General features: G+C 41.7%; 1 protein-coding gene across 50 annotated transcripts in view; it reads right to left on the minus strand.

Annotated features, from left to right (window-relative positions):
- The window catches only part of LOC126212861 (zinc finger protein 83-like), a 1762073-nt gene that overhangs the window by 319037 nt on the left and 1428358 nt on the right, over positions 1–14678 (minus strand). The window lies entirely within an intron of this gene.

Raw genomic sequence — 14678 nt, forward strand, 5'->3', positions numbered from 1 at the left:
TCATTGATTTACAATGGTGCTGAACTGTCATGTTACAGCCTCATGTGTGTGTGTTTCTGTCTAGGTCAATAACTGATGCTATGATGTCATTCGATTGACTGTAGGTGCCTTGGTTTTCTTGGTTACATTAAATGAGAAACAGTGAACTGTGGGAATTTCGTAATAATGAATTTAGAGCTTAAATATTAGGTAAACATTTTAAGATGTAATCTGTTGAATACGATGTAGCAGCCACAAACACTGACAGCAGGACAGTCCAGTGTAATGGAAGGACCTTCAAAAATCTTCCTGCATGAAATTACATGCCTGTTAGGATTATGAAGATAATGCCTGGAAGTTGGAAAGATAGATCAGCTAAAAAAAAAAAAGATTAAAGTAAGCCATAATCAAAGCACCGAGTGAAGTGCAGCAGCCGGCCGCGGTGGTCGTGCGGTTCTAGGTGCTGCAGTCCGGAACCGCGGGACTGCTACGGTCGCAGGTTCGAACCCTGCCTCGGGCATGGATGTGTGTGATGTCTTTAGGTTAGTTAGGTTTAAGTAGTTCTAAGTTCTAGGGGACTGATGACCTAAGATGTTTAGTCCCATAGTGCTCACAGCCATTTGAACCATTTTTTTTTGGAAGTGCAGCAGAATTTAAAAAACAAATCCAAACTTGATAACAGTGCAAGCCTCTTCTTGAGCTACTGGGATCTAGTCACAAGGCTACTGGATTTGTGGTAAAGATACAGATGACTAGCTGGTCACAGATTGAGGCGATTGCAGAGCACAGATGAGAACGAAATGTAATGAAGCTTTAGCCCTGATGCAGAGCTGGTGCTTACAGAACAAGCTGCAAGTGGTAGTAAATTAAACAAATTACATAGTGCTAAAAGGTAAACCATCTGCAACATGGTATTTGTTTTTCAGACTAAACAATCTTCAATTAATAGACATCCCTCATATTGCTAACTCGGTCTTTATCTTGATAATGATCTCATTTTTAAAGGCTATGTACAAACTATGCCCAAAAACCAACCACAAAATTAATTTACGGGATTGCAAATATCACCAGAGGCCAATACAGAATAACACTTGACACAGGACAGTAACTTGCTGCTGACTGACTGCTGTAGCTGGGGCCAATGACTGGGCATATAAAATTATACAGGGAGAGCCATTCACAACACTACATTGGACGCAGAAGACAGTATTTCTACAAATCATAGTCGCATATGGATAAATACTAATAATACTGTAAATACACTTCCTACAATTGCAATTTTGGAGGAGCCAGTTACCGCCTATAAAGAGAAAATGTGAAGAAAATGCAGGTGGTAACTAGAGATGTACTGCACAATATAGGTGCTGAACAGAGGTAGGCAGACAAGGAAAGTCAATGTATGTAGACACATATGGTACTGGTTAGAGGGTGTGTTCACTACTGCCAAATGTTAAGGAGTGAAGTAGAAGACTGAATGACTTACTTCCAGTAACTGGTTTTGCGAAACCTAGGCACTGGCCCTAACCCTCATATCGATGCATATTCAAGTGCAAAGAAGACAACTTTGTGTGGTCAGACTGGAATCATGGTACATCATTCTTCATCACAGTGATCCAGATGACTATTCCAAACGATACAGGTGAGGGGTCCAAGCAATGTCCACTTTTAAAATGCTATGATCCAGAAAAGCACGTGAAATTTTGCAGCGTCTTTAAAGAATTCACTGGCAAAAAAAAAAGACAGGAAGTATACATAACTGAATCAGGTGCAACCTGATAATCCAAAGAAAATAACATGCAAAAGTAGATGGAAATTCCCTGTATCTCGTCTTATAATTTTCTGCCACCTACTGCCACTCTGATGATTTTCACGTCTGTGTTCTGACACTGACTGGCTTCGCTCAACTCTGTGGAGCTGGCTCTTCAACCACTATCACTGGTTCCAACTGGGCACAGGGAGCAGAGGCCACTGCCGAGTTCATGGTCCGAACCGAAGGGGGTGCCACACTTCTCCACCACTTTTCCTGTGACCTCGATGTTGAGCGCCCATAAGCCCAAACTTTTCCTGTGCCTCTCTTCTTCTTGCTGATTTTTTCACATTTGCTTCATAATTTATTGCCTCTTGGATCCCATTTCCAGAATTTCTACATGCTGTAAGGCTGCAACACAGAGAGGACACTGACCACCTTTCTTATGGGTGCAACTGCAACTGTCATGGCTGCCAGCACACTGATTACATATCACCTGATTTTAACACTATTGTGTCATGTGCTCTATTCATTGACATTTAGTGCTGAATGCAGCTGTGAGAGATTCCACCTTAAAAGTCAAAGCATATTAGCATATCCAGCATGAAGATCATTTAGATGACATCCCCTCTGTTCTTGAGGCCTGTACTGTTCTCAGATATATCTACTGCCAGGATGAACAGTGGAGGTCTCTTCTTATCAGTTCGATTGTGACGCTTCTGTAGCACATTGCATCCATGGTCAAACAGTGCTTGGTGCGGTCTTATCATCAAATGTCCATGGCAGCCCTTGTAGGAGGGCTGTTAGTTCTTGTGTCTTCTTCTGGAGAACTGCCCTACTTGGGTATTCAGTCTGATAGCCCTCAATCTTCTTCATGGTCACATCAAGTGATTGCACATAGCTCCAGTGCGGCATTGTTATTAGCTGCAGTGACCTTGAGGGTGTACTGAAATTGCAGAATCCATATCATTCAATTTATCCCCTGTATACTGAATGTATACAGGTAGGATATTACAAAAGTATCTGTCACAAAGTAGCGCTACTTCTCTTCTATGTAGCCCAACACCTTCTGCATTTCACTTATATCTAGGGACAGCAAATAATGGTGTCTATTGGGTGAACTCGGCATGGGTTGGCTCTACTAGTGGCTTCTGATCACAGACACTGAATGCTTACAGCAGTCTTCTGTGTACTGTTTGTGCAGTCTAATTACTGTGCATTAGTTTAGCTTAACGCATCTCTCATTTGAGAACTGGAAAAGCAATTTGTCCCATCATGTAGCAGCAATAACAGCTGATATCACCAAATTGTCCAACATACCAGGCTGATAACCAGAATTTCTGCAAAAATTAACAATACATGCAGACAGTCATAACTTTTGTCCTTTATGTAGGAGACTGAAAATCAGCTGAGAAGCTTAAGAAAACAGGTTTACATTTAACCTGCAAATCTTTACTACACATTATATTTCAACATCATTTTTCCGGACTTTTAGTCTTCACTGTTTCAAACCTTGCTCTTACAGAAAATTATGGAAAGGACGATACTGACACAACATTCTTGTACTATTGTAACAAATATTGTTGTTGTTGTGGTCTTCAGTCGTGAGGCTGGTTTGACGCAGCTCTCCATGCAACTCTATCCTGTGCAAGCTTCTTCATCTCCCAGTACCTACTGCAGCCTACATCCTTCTGAATCTGCTTAGTGTATTCATCTCTTGGTCTCCCTCTACGATTTTTATCCTCCACACTGTCCTCAAATACTAAATTGGTGATCCCTTGTTGCCTCAGAACGTGCCCTAACAACCGATCCCTTCTTCTAATCAAGTGGTGCCACAAACTCCTATTCTCCCTAATCCTATTCAATACTTCCTCATTCGTTATGTGATCTACCCCTCTAATCTTCAGCATTCTTCTATATCCACATTTCGAAAGCTTCTATTCTCTTCTTGCCCAAACTATTTATCATCCATGCTTCACTTCCATACATGGCTACACTCCATACAAATACTTTCAGAAACGACTTCCTGACACTTAAATCTATACTTGATGTTAACAAATTTCTCTTCTTCAGAAACGCTATCGTTGCCATTGCCAGTCTACATTTTATATCCTCTCTACTTCGACCGTCATCAGTTACTTTGCTCCACAAATAACAAAACTCCTTTACTACTTTAAGTGTCTCATTTCCTCATCTATTTCCCGCAGCATCAACCGACTTAATTCGACTACATTACATTATCGTCGTTTTGCTTTTGTTGATGTTCATCTTATATCCTCCTTTCAAGACACTGTCCATTCCTTTCAACTACTCTTCCAAGTCCTTTGCTGTCTCTGACAGAATTACAATGTCATCGGCGAACCTCAAAGTTTTTATTTCTTCTCCATGGATTTTAATACCTACTATAAACTTTTCTTTTGTTTCCTTTACTGCTTGCTCAATATACAGATTGAATAACATCGGGGAGAGACTACAACCCTGTCTCACTCCCTTCCCAACCACTCTTTCCCTTTCATGTCCCTGGACTCTTATAACTTCCATCTGGTTTCTGTACAAATTGTAAATGGCCTTTCGCTCCCTGTATTTTACCCCTGCCACCTTTAGAATTTGAAAGAGAGTATTCCAGTCATCATTGTCAAAAGCTTTCTCTAAGTCCACAAATGCTAGAAACGTAAGTTTGTCTTTCCTTAATCTATTTTCTAAGATAAGTTGTAGAGTCAGTATTGTCTCACGTGTTCCGATATTTCTACGAAATCCAAACTGATCTTCCCTGAGGTCGGCTTCTACCAGTTTTCCATTCGTCTGAAAAGAATTCGCGTTACTATTTTGCAGCTGTGACTTATTAAACTGATAGTTTGGTAATTTTTACATCTGTCAACATCTGCTTTCTTTGGGATTGGAATTATTACATTCCTCTTGAAGTCTGAGGGTATTTCGCCTGTCTCATACATCTTGCTCACTAGATGGTAGAGTTTTGTCAGCACTGGTTCTCCCAAGGCCGTCAGTAGTTCTAATGGAATGTTGTCTACTCCCGGGGCCTTGTTTCGACTCAGGTCTTTCAGTGTTCCGTCAAACTCTTCATGCAGTATCATATATCTCATTTCATCTTCAGCCTCTTCCACTTCCATAATATTGTCTTCAAGTACATCGCCCTTGTATACACCCTCTATATACTCCTTCCACCTTTCTGCTTTCCCTTCTTTGCTTAGAACTGGGTTTCCATCTGAGCTCTTGATATTCATACAAGTGGTTCTCTTTTCTCCAAAGGTCTCTTTAATTTTCCTGTAGGCACTATCTATCTTACCCATAGTGATATAAGCCTCTACTTCCTTACATTTGTCCTCTAGCTATCGCTGCTTAGCCATTTTGCACTTCCTGTCGATCTCAGTTTTGAGACGTTTGTATTCCTTTTTGTCTGCTTCATTTACTGCATTTTTATATTTTTTCCTTTGATCAATTAAATTCAGTATTTCTTCAGATACCCTAGGATTTCTACTAGCCCTCGTCTTTTTACCTATTTGATCCTCTGCTGCCTTCACTACTTCATCCCTCAGAGCTACCCATTCTTCTGCTACTGTAGTTCTTTCCACCATTCGTGACAATTATTCCCTTATGCTCTCTCTGAAACTCTGTACAGCCTCTGGTTTAGTCAGTTTATCCAGGTCCCATCTCCTTAAATTCCCACCTTTTTGCAGTTTCTTCAGTTTTAATCTACAGTTCATAACTAATAGATTGTGGTCAGAGTCCACATCTGCCCCTGGAAATCTCTGTCTTACCATTATATAATCTATGTGAAATCCTGTCAGTATCTCCAGGTTTCTTCCATGTATACAGCCTTCTTTCACGATTCTTGAACCAAGTGTTAGCTATGATTAAGTTGTGCTCTGTGCAAAATTCCACCAGGCGGCTTCCTCTTTCATTTCTTAGCCCCAATCCATATTCACCTACTATGTTTCCTTCTCTCCATTTTCCTACTCTCGAATTCCAGTCACTATTAAATTTTCATCTCCCTTCACTACCTGAATAATGTCTTTCATCTCATCATAGATTTCATCAATTTCTTCATCATCTGCAGAGCTAGTTGGCATATAAACTTGTACTACTGTAGTAGGCATGGGCTTCGTGTCTATGTTAGCCACAATAAACTGTTCATTATGCTGTTTGTAGTAGCTTACCCGCAATCCTATTTTTTTATTGATTATTAAACCTACTCCTGCATTACCCCTATTTGATTTTGTCTTTAAATCCTGTATTCACCTGACCAAAAGTCTTGTTCCTCCTGCCACCAAACTTAACTAATTCCCACTATATCTAACTTTAACCTATCCATTTCCCTTTTTAAATTTTCTAACCTACCTTCCTGATTAAGGGATCTGACAATCCATGCTCCGATCTGTAGAACGCCAGTTTTCTTTCTCCTGATAACGACGTCCTCTTGCGTAGTCCCCACCTGGAGATCCGAATGGGGGACTATTTTACCTTCGGAACATTTTACCCAAGAGGACACCATCATTATTACCCGCAATCCTATTTTTTTATGCTACATGCCATCGAGATAAATTATGGCTGTAGTTTCCCCTTGCTTTCAGCCGTTCACAGTACCAGCACAACAAGGCCGTTTTGGTTAGTGTTACAAGGCCAGATCAGTCAAGCATCCAGACTGTTGCCCCAGCAACTATTGAAAAGGCTGCTGCCCCTCTTCAGGAAACACACGTTTGTCTGTCCTCTCAACAGATACCCCTTCCGTTGTGGTTGCACCTATGGTACGGCCATCTGTATCGCTGAGGCACGCAAGCCTCCCCACCAATGGCAAGGTCCATCGATCATGGGGGGAGGGGCAGGGATCCATGGTTCATATAAGGCTTCGCAAATCTGAAATTCATATCAAAATTAATCAAAATCAAAACTGATGAAATAAAAAATGTACTTTTTTGAACTGATTGCTATATGTGCAATTTAAATATCTCATTCTTGAAACAAAAATAAACTTAGAAATCTTTTCAGAGAATCGTATCATCAACTACTTTGATCCAGTTCTCACCATAAAAAAATGTGCTTTGACAATTTGCCTTACTTTTTGAAACCAGTGTCATCAGCAGTGACACTTTTCATTTGCTTTTTATTTATCAGCAAAAACATTAATTACAAACAGTTTTATTCCAAGCTCACATTGCTTTACATGCCTAAAGTTGTGTTAACAAATAAGAATTTCTAATTTCCTGTATTTTTTCATCTGAAACATCTTTAACAAGAAAATTTCCTGTTACAACTACTGAGACTATTCACAACAGTATTTGCCCAGTTTTAGAAATATTTCATACACTGACAAAAACTACGTACATTCTTATTGTATAGATTTTGCTCTAATAACAAAAATGGCTCTGAGCACTATGGGACTTAACATCTGTGGTCATCAGTCCCCTAGAACTTAGAACTACTTAAACCTAACTAACCTAAGGACATCACACACATCCATGCCCAAGGCAGGATTCGAACCTGCGACCGTAGCAGTCGCGCGGTTCCGGACTGCGCGCCTAGAACTGCTAGACCACCGCGGCCGGCGCTCTAATAACAGACTCATTAAGAAAACTAGCTTATATCATGAAGCCTGTCAGCTGTTTCTGATTCACCACGTCAGAGCAGTACACTAATAAGTGTTCTGTACTGAGAAAAATAATTGGTTCATTGGTGTGTGGGGTTGAAGGAAGCAGACTGCAAAGGTCATCGATTCATAAAAATAAATACAACAGTCTATGCGTTATCGGCAGAGTTAATCCACTGAAATGAATGTTACATGAAAATACAAAGTTACTTATAAACTGTTGCTCTTGGGTATGTAATTTTCATGCGAATTACATAAAGTTGTTACTTAAAGATCAACTTCCAGGCTAATAATAGAAACCGGAGTCACGATGTTTGTCCTGCCATCACACCAATCTATCTCCATAGTCCCTGGCAATCAGCATCATACAGTATTAGTTGGTTAAGATAGTAAGAATTGGAACACTTCTCTCTGAAAACTTACTGATACTTTGAGGAGAACTTACCTACAATTTTAGTTTTGGCCATGTTTTCAGGGAATTTGTGTAAATTTACTCATTACCATCAACTAAAGACCCCAAAAACTGCAGAAGCAGCCTAGGTGCTATGACACATTGTGAGTTGAAGATGTAATAATGCACATGAGATTAAAAATTTCAGTAACTAACAGACAATTTTGAATTTCATGAAGGCTGAGTGAAACAGCTTCTTGCCATAAAGGCGAATTAAGGGTTCACTGTCTGCCACCATAGAGCACTATATGCTGTAGACATCAGCTAAGTGCAACCGATCAGATCACTCGACCAAAATTAAGATATCCTGTCCCTAGGCGAATGTCCAAGTTTCTTACATTACACATTTTTAATCATAGTGTTGCCTTCTGCTTGCTATGGGAGTTCTTACACATGCTGTGCACTTGTTACAAATTGCAGTTGGTGTAAAAATAGGTAACAAAACAATTTTTGCTTCCTATCAGAACAGCATTTTTCTCTTTTCTGCTTCGACTCACAGAATTGAAGTAGAGCCATAAGATTAAATCTCTTTCTGGGTCTGATCTCTGAATATTGTGATGGTTTGCTGACTGATAATTCTGAGGGTTCTGCCTCAGAGCCTAAAGACAAAGAAACATGACCATAAGGTGAGGTGGCTTGACACAAATTGACAATAATGTAGAGTGCTGTGAGGAGATTGTATGGACGGTGACTTCTGGCTCTGTGCCAGATGTGCACAGTGTAATCTAATTGCCTTGCTGTTCAGTACAACAGTGCAATATGCACAGGCTACAAGGGTAAGACACTGAGTCTGTGTTACTGGTTAGTATCTGAAACTGAGTGAGAGGTGCAGTAATGTGTGTACCTTTTCATGACCATTGTGTGTGGGTTATACTGTGGAACAACACAGATATTTGATACCATAAGACTAGAAAATAAATGGGTAGGAATTATCACATCATAAACTTGTGAGACACACTCTGCAGAAGTGATTGAAGTCCAACATTGATACAGGTGGGCCGGCCGGTATGGCCGAGCGGTTCTAGGCGCTTCAGTCTGGAACCGCGCAACCGCTACGGTCGCAGGTTCGAATCCTGCCTCGGGCATGGATGTGTGTGTTGTCCTTAGGTTAGTTAGGTTTAAGTAGTTCTAAGTTCTAGGGGACTGATGACCTCAGATGTTAAGTCCCATAGTGCTCAGAGCCATTTGAACCATTTGATACAGGTGGGCTAACTGCATGTCTCTATTCAACATGATGCCCCCTTTTCATGGCAAAGTTATATGTGAATTTAATTTCCTTACAGGTGTAGCACTTCCCTACTGCTGTCATATATTCCCACCTTCCTTCAATGCCCTAGTAAAACACACCCACACGCTAATGTGAAAGATGGATTTAAGAACCACAGAGGATTGTACAAACATACCATCAGTTGGCCATCATACACATTCCCATATGAAGGACATAATAATAGTCACCTCAGTGCAGAGAAGCAACTAAAAGAGTTAGGAAAAAAAGTAAATCACCTGGTCCAGATGGAATGAAAATTCGATTATACAGGGAGTGCTCTGTGGTACCATCTTTTACTTAGCTTGTATTTATCACCAACATTTCACCCAGCACAAAACCCCAAGTGACTACAATAAAGTGCAGATGATTCCCGTGTATAAGAAGGGAAAAGAACATACCCACAAGATTACAGACCAACATCCTTAACATCAGTTTGCCACATATTCATAAGTCAAATATGATAAATTTCTTTGAGGCTGAAGAGTTTCTGTCTACAGTTAAGCATGGATTATGAAAGAATCATTAATGCAAAACTCAAATGCTCCTTTTCTCACATGATATCCCGCAAGCCATGTATGAAGAACAACAAGCAGATTCCATATTCTTAGATTTCTGGAAAGCATTTAATACAGTCCCCACTGCAGACTGTTAACGAAGGTACCAGTAGGCACAATAGCTTGCCAGATATGTTAATAGCTCAAAGTATCTTAAGTAACAGAAACCAGTAACTGTCCTTGATGGTGAGTGTTCATCAGAGACAAGGGTATCATCAGGTGTGCTCCAGGGAAGTGTGTTAGGACCACACTTATTCTCTACATATGCAAATGATGTAACAGACATCACAAGCAGAAATCTGCAGCTCTTTGCTGATGATGTTGAGATGTATGGGAAGTAACTGTATGAGGATATAAGATAACTTAGACAAAATTTCTAGTTGGTGCAAAGAGTGACAACTTGCTCCAAATTTGGATAAATTTAAGTTAATGCAATCCCAAAGGTTACAATATGGTATTAGTAGTGTACTGCTTGAGACAGTCACATTTATTAAATATTCAGGGGTAACATCGAAAAGTGATAGTAAAGGGAATGAGCATGTAAGGATGGTAGTGGGGAAGGTGAATGGTCGACTGCACGTAGAACATTGGTGTGACCAATTAATGAGTACTGCTCAAGTGTCTAGGATCCCCCCAAGGTCAGAATAAAGGAAGAAATCGATGCAATTCACTACAGGGCCACTACATTTGTTATCTGTAGGGTCAATCAACACGCAGGTGTTATGGATATGCTTCATGAACTCAAATGGGTTGGCCTGAGTGTCTCATTGATACAGATAGTCACACCATAGCTGCAACTGCTATGGAGAAGTATCTCTGTAGAAACCAGACAAAAATGTGGTTCCTGAGGACAGCCAGCAGCATTTCTAGCAGTTCCAGGAGGCAACATCTGGATGATTGCTTAATCTGATCTCATAACGTTACACAACATACCCTTGCTGTGCTGGTACTGCAAACAGTTGAAAGCATGGGCAAATTACAGCTATGATTTTTCTGGGGAGCACACAGCTCCTCTGCATAGTTAAATGGTGATGGCACTCTCCTGGATGAAATATTCCAGAGGTAAAATAGTCCCTCATTTCAGTCTTCAGGCACGACTACTTAGCAGGATGTTGTCATCAAGAAAAACAACATGAGCTTTCTAGGGGTTGGAGCATGTTAAGTTATATCCCTTAATCAGATAGGCATGTTAAAGAATCTGAAAAGGAAAATGGTTAGGTAACCATTTCACATATAGGGAATTAATGAAGCACGGTGGCAGGAATAATAGGCTTTCCTGTTACACGAGTACAGTTATCAACAAAAAACCAAATAGGAGGTAATGAAGAACTAGGTATAATAATGAATAAGAAAACAGGATTGGGTGTAAGCCTCTATCAGCCTAGTGATCACATAATCGTTGCCATTACAGACATTAAGGCAATGCCCACTATGGTAGTACGAGTGTGTATGGAAATTTTGGAACTTTGTGGTAAGTCCCCATGGGACCAAACTGCTGAGGTCATCAGGCCCTAGGCTTACACACTAATTAATCTAACTTAAACTAACTTATGCTATGGACAAAACACACACACACACACACACACACACACACACACACACACACACACCTATGCCCAAGGGAGGACTTGAACCTCCAACGGGGAAAGCCATGCAAACTGTTTCAAGGCGCCTCAGGCCACACTGCTACCCTGCACGACAGTGTGTATGGCAACTAGTGGTTTGTAAGATTGATAGAAAACGTACTGGAATCAGAAATGTTGCACAGATATTTAAATGAGACCAAAAACTAATTGTGTTCAGTGAATGCATTTGGTAGCAGGGAAATGAAGAGAACAAAATATAGGAGGAGGTCATAGACCGGTAGGATTTTACACACAGCATAATTCTGTCATTGCTAACTCTTGGTTTAATAAGATTCATGAATGATGACTCTACACGTGGAAGAGACTTGGAGACATGGCAAGGTTTCAGACTGATTATGCAAGGGTGCGATAGATATTTTGACACCTGATTTTACATTGTGAAACATTTCCATGGCAAGATATGAGGTTTGATCCTATTTTATTGCTTATGAGTACAAATTAAAACTTGAGGAATGGACATGGGACATGAATAAATTGAAAAGGATCAGAGACTGTTGGGAGTTTCAGAAGGAGCATTAGGCAATGTTCATCTGGAACATGGGAAGAGAATACAGTTGGAGAAGAAGGGTAGCTTAGAGACATGAAATAGTGCAGGAAGCAGAAGATCAAATACGCATAAAACAAAACACTGGATAACACAGGGCATCTTGACTTTAATTTACAAAAGAAGAAAATATCAAAATGTGACAAATGAAGCAGGCAAAAGGGAATAATGACATCTAAAAAATGAGACTGGCAAAAGGTGTAAAGATGACAGACAGGAATGGCTAGGGGGCAAATGTAAAACTGTACAGTCCAGTCACATTAAAGTGACAATCTGTAAAAAGCCTGAATGACCATTTCTTGCAGTGCGGAAAAGCAGGAAGAAAATCATTCAAATTCTGAAAGATACCAACAGGGATGTGGAGCCATGCCAACGCCAATACAGCAGCCAGATAAGTAGGTGTTTTAGTTGAGGATCCATGGCACAAATAAACCAATTGAGGTAGTCCCACGGATTTGCTATCAGTTTTAAATCCAGCTTGTCTGGTGGCCAGGAGAGCATGGTAGACTCATCCTGGTGCTCTTCAAACCACATGAGCTGTGTGACATGTGCACTATCCTGTTGGTAGGTGCCATAATGCCAAGGAATAAATAAGTGTAGGTGTGGACATGGTCTCTGAGAATAGATTCGTACTTGTGTTGCTCCACTGTGTCTTTTAGGATGACAAGATCACCCAGGGAATGACACAAAAACATTCTCCAGACCTCCCTCCTCCAGGGTGGACCCCTCTCACAACTGTTGCAGTGTCATACATGCCACTGGCTATCTATCTGATGGAGCTTAAAACATAATTCATCTGAAAGGACTACATGTTGCCACTCATGAGGAGAATAAGGGATTCCTCAGAAACTTTGCTCAGTGGAAGAGGGGTCAAAGTAAGGTATTTCCGAGGTACTTCATGCACTTTTTACCACGTGATATCTTCAGAAGACATGGTGGCTCAATGGTTAGCATCATGGCTTCTTAATTTTGCACCCTGTGTTTGAAACTCTTGGCGAACAGCTGAGCGTGTTGATGGCCGCGGTCAGCCGTCTTCAGGCTGCTGCCTCGGAGTGTAGCAGCAGTGGGGAGTCTGGTGTGTCGCAAGGTACACCCCAGTTGTTACATGCTTCACCCACTGTCCCTGCTGTCGAGACATCTTCGCGGGTACTGGGCGCGGTTGGGCCACCCTATCCCCAAGGGGAGTGGCGGGTTCAGCGGCGTTCGCGGCGCACGAGGCGGAGGGTAAATGTGGAGGCTGGCCGTGTGGCATCGCCCGCTCTGCCTGTAAGTGGACATGTGGCTGCTTCTTCAGCAAGGCCCGAGCAGGCACACGGGGGGAGGGGTTTATTAGTTATTGGGAGCTCCAACGTTGGGCGGGTGATGGAGCCCCTTAGGGAAATAGCGGAACAGTCGGGGAAGAAAGCCAGTGTCCACTCTGTCTGCCTGGCGGGGGGTCTCATCCGAGATGTTAAAGAGGCCCTACCGGCGGCGATAGAGAGCACTGGGTGCACCCGACTGCAAATTGTTGCTCATGTCGGCACCAATGACTCTTGCCGTCTGGGTTCAGAGGTCATCCTCAGTTCGTACAGGCGGTTGGCGGAATTGGTGAAGGCAGAAAGCCTCGCTCACGTGGTGGAATCAGAGCTAACTATTTGTAGTATCGTTCCCAGAACCGATCGCGGTCCTCTGGTTTGGAGCCGAGTGGAAGGCTTAAACCAGAGGCTCAGACGATTCTGTGGAGAGCTGGGGTGCAAATTTCTCGACCTCCGCTATCGGGTGGAGAAATGTAGGGTCCCCCTGAATAGGTCAGGCGTGCACTACACGCCGAAAGCGGCTACAAGGGTAGCGGAGTACGTGTGGAGTGCACATGGGGGTTTTTTAGGTTAGAGAATTCCCTCCCTAGGCCCGACAAGATGCCTCCTGAGATGCGGCAAGGTAGGAGTAGGCAAAATGCAACAGGGAATAACAATATTAATGTGCTAATAGTAAACTGCAGGAGCGTCTATAGAAAGGTCCCAGAACTGCTCTCATTAATAAATGGTCACAACGCCCATATAGTACTAGGGACAGAAAGTTGGCTGAAACCAGACGTAAACAGTAATGAAATCCTAAACTCAGATTGGAATGTATACCACAGACACAGGCTGGACAGTGAAGGGGGAGGCGTGTTTATAGCGATAAGAAGTGCAATAGTATCTAAGGAAATTGACGGAGATCCGAAATGTGAAATGATTTGGGTGAAGGTCACGGTTAAAGCAGGCTCAGACATGGTAATTGGATGTCTCTATAGGCCCCCTGGCTCAGCAGCTGTTGTGGCTGAGCACCTGAAGAATAATTTGGAAAATATTTCGAGTAGATTTCCCCACCATGTTATAGTTCTGGGTGGAGATTTTAATTTGCCGGATATAAACTGGGACACTCAAACGTTCATAACGGGTGGCAGGGACAAAGAATCCAGTGAAATTTTTTTAAGTGCTCTATCTGAAAACTACCTTGAGCAGTTGAACAGAGAACCGACTCGTGGCGATAACATATTAGACCTTCTGGTGACAAACAGACCCGAACTATTTGAAACAGTTAATGCAGAACAGGGAATCAGCGATCATAAAGCGGCTACTGCATCGATGATTTCAGCTGTAAATAGAAATATTAAAAAAGGTAGGAAGATTTTTCTGTTTAGCAAAAGTGACAAAAAGCAGATTACAGGGTACCTGACGGCTCAACACAAAAGTTTTGTCTCTAGTACAGATAGTTTTGAGGATCAGTGGACAAAGTTCAAAACCATTGTACAACATGCGTTAGATGAGTATGTGCCAAGCAAGATCGTAAGAGATGGAAAAGAGCCACCGTGGTACAACAACCGAGTTAGAAAACTGCTGCGGAACCAAAGGGAACTTCACAGCAAA

The sequence above is a fragment of the Schistocerca nitens genome, chromosome 11 (genome assembly GCF_023898315.1).
Source record: "Schistocerca nitens isolate TAMUIC-IGC-003100 chromosome 11, iqSchNite1.1, whole genome shotgun sequence".
In the NCBI taxonomy this organism is placed as follows: Eukaryota; Metazoa; Arthropoda; class Insecta; order Orthoptera; family Acrididae; genus Schistocerca; species Schistocerca nitens.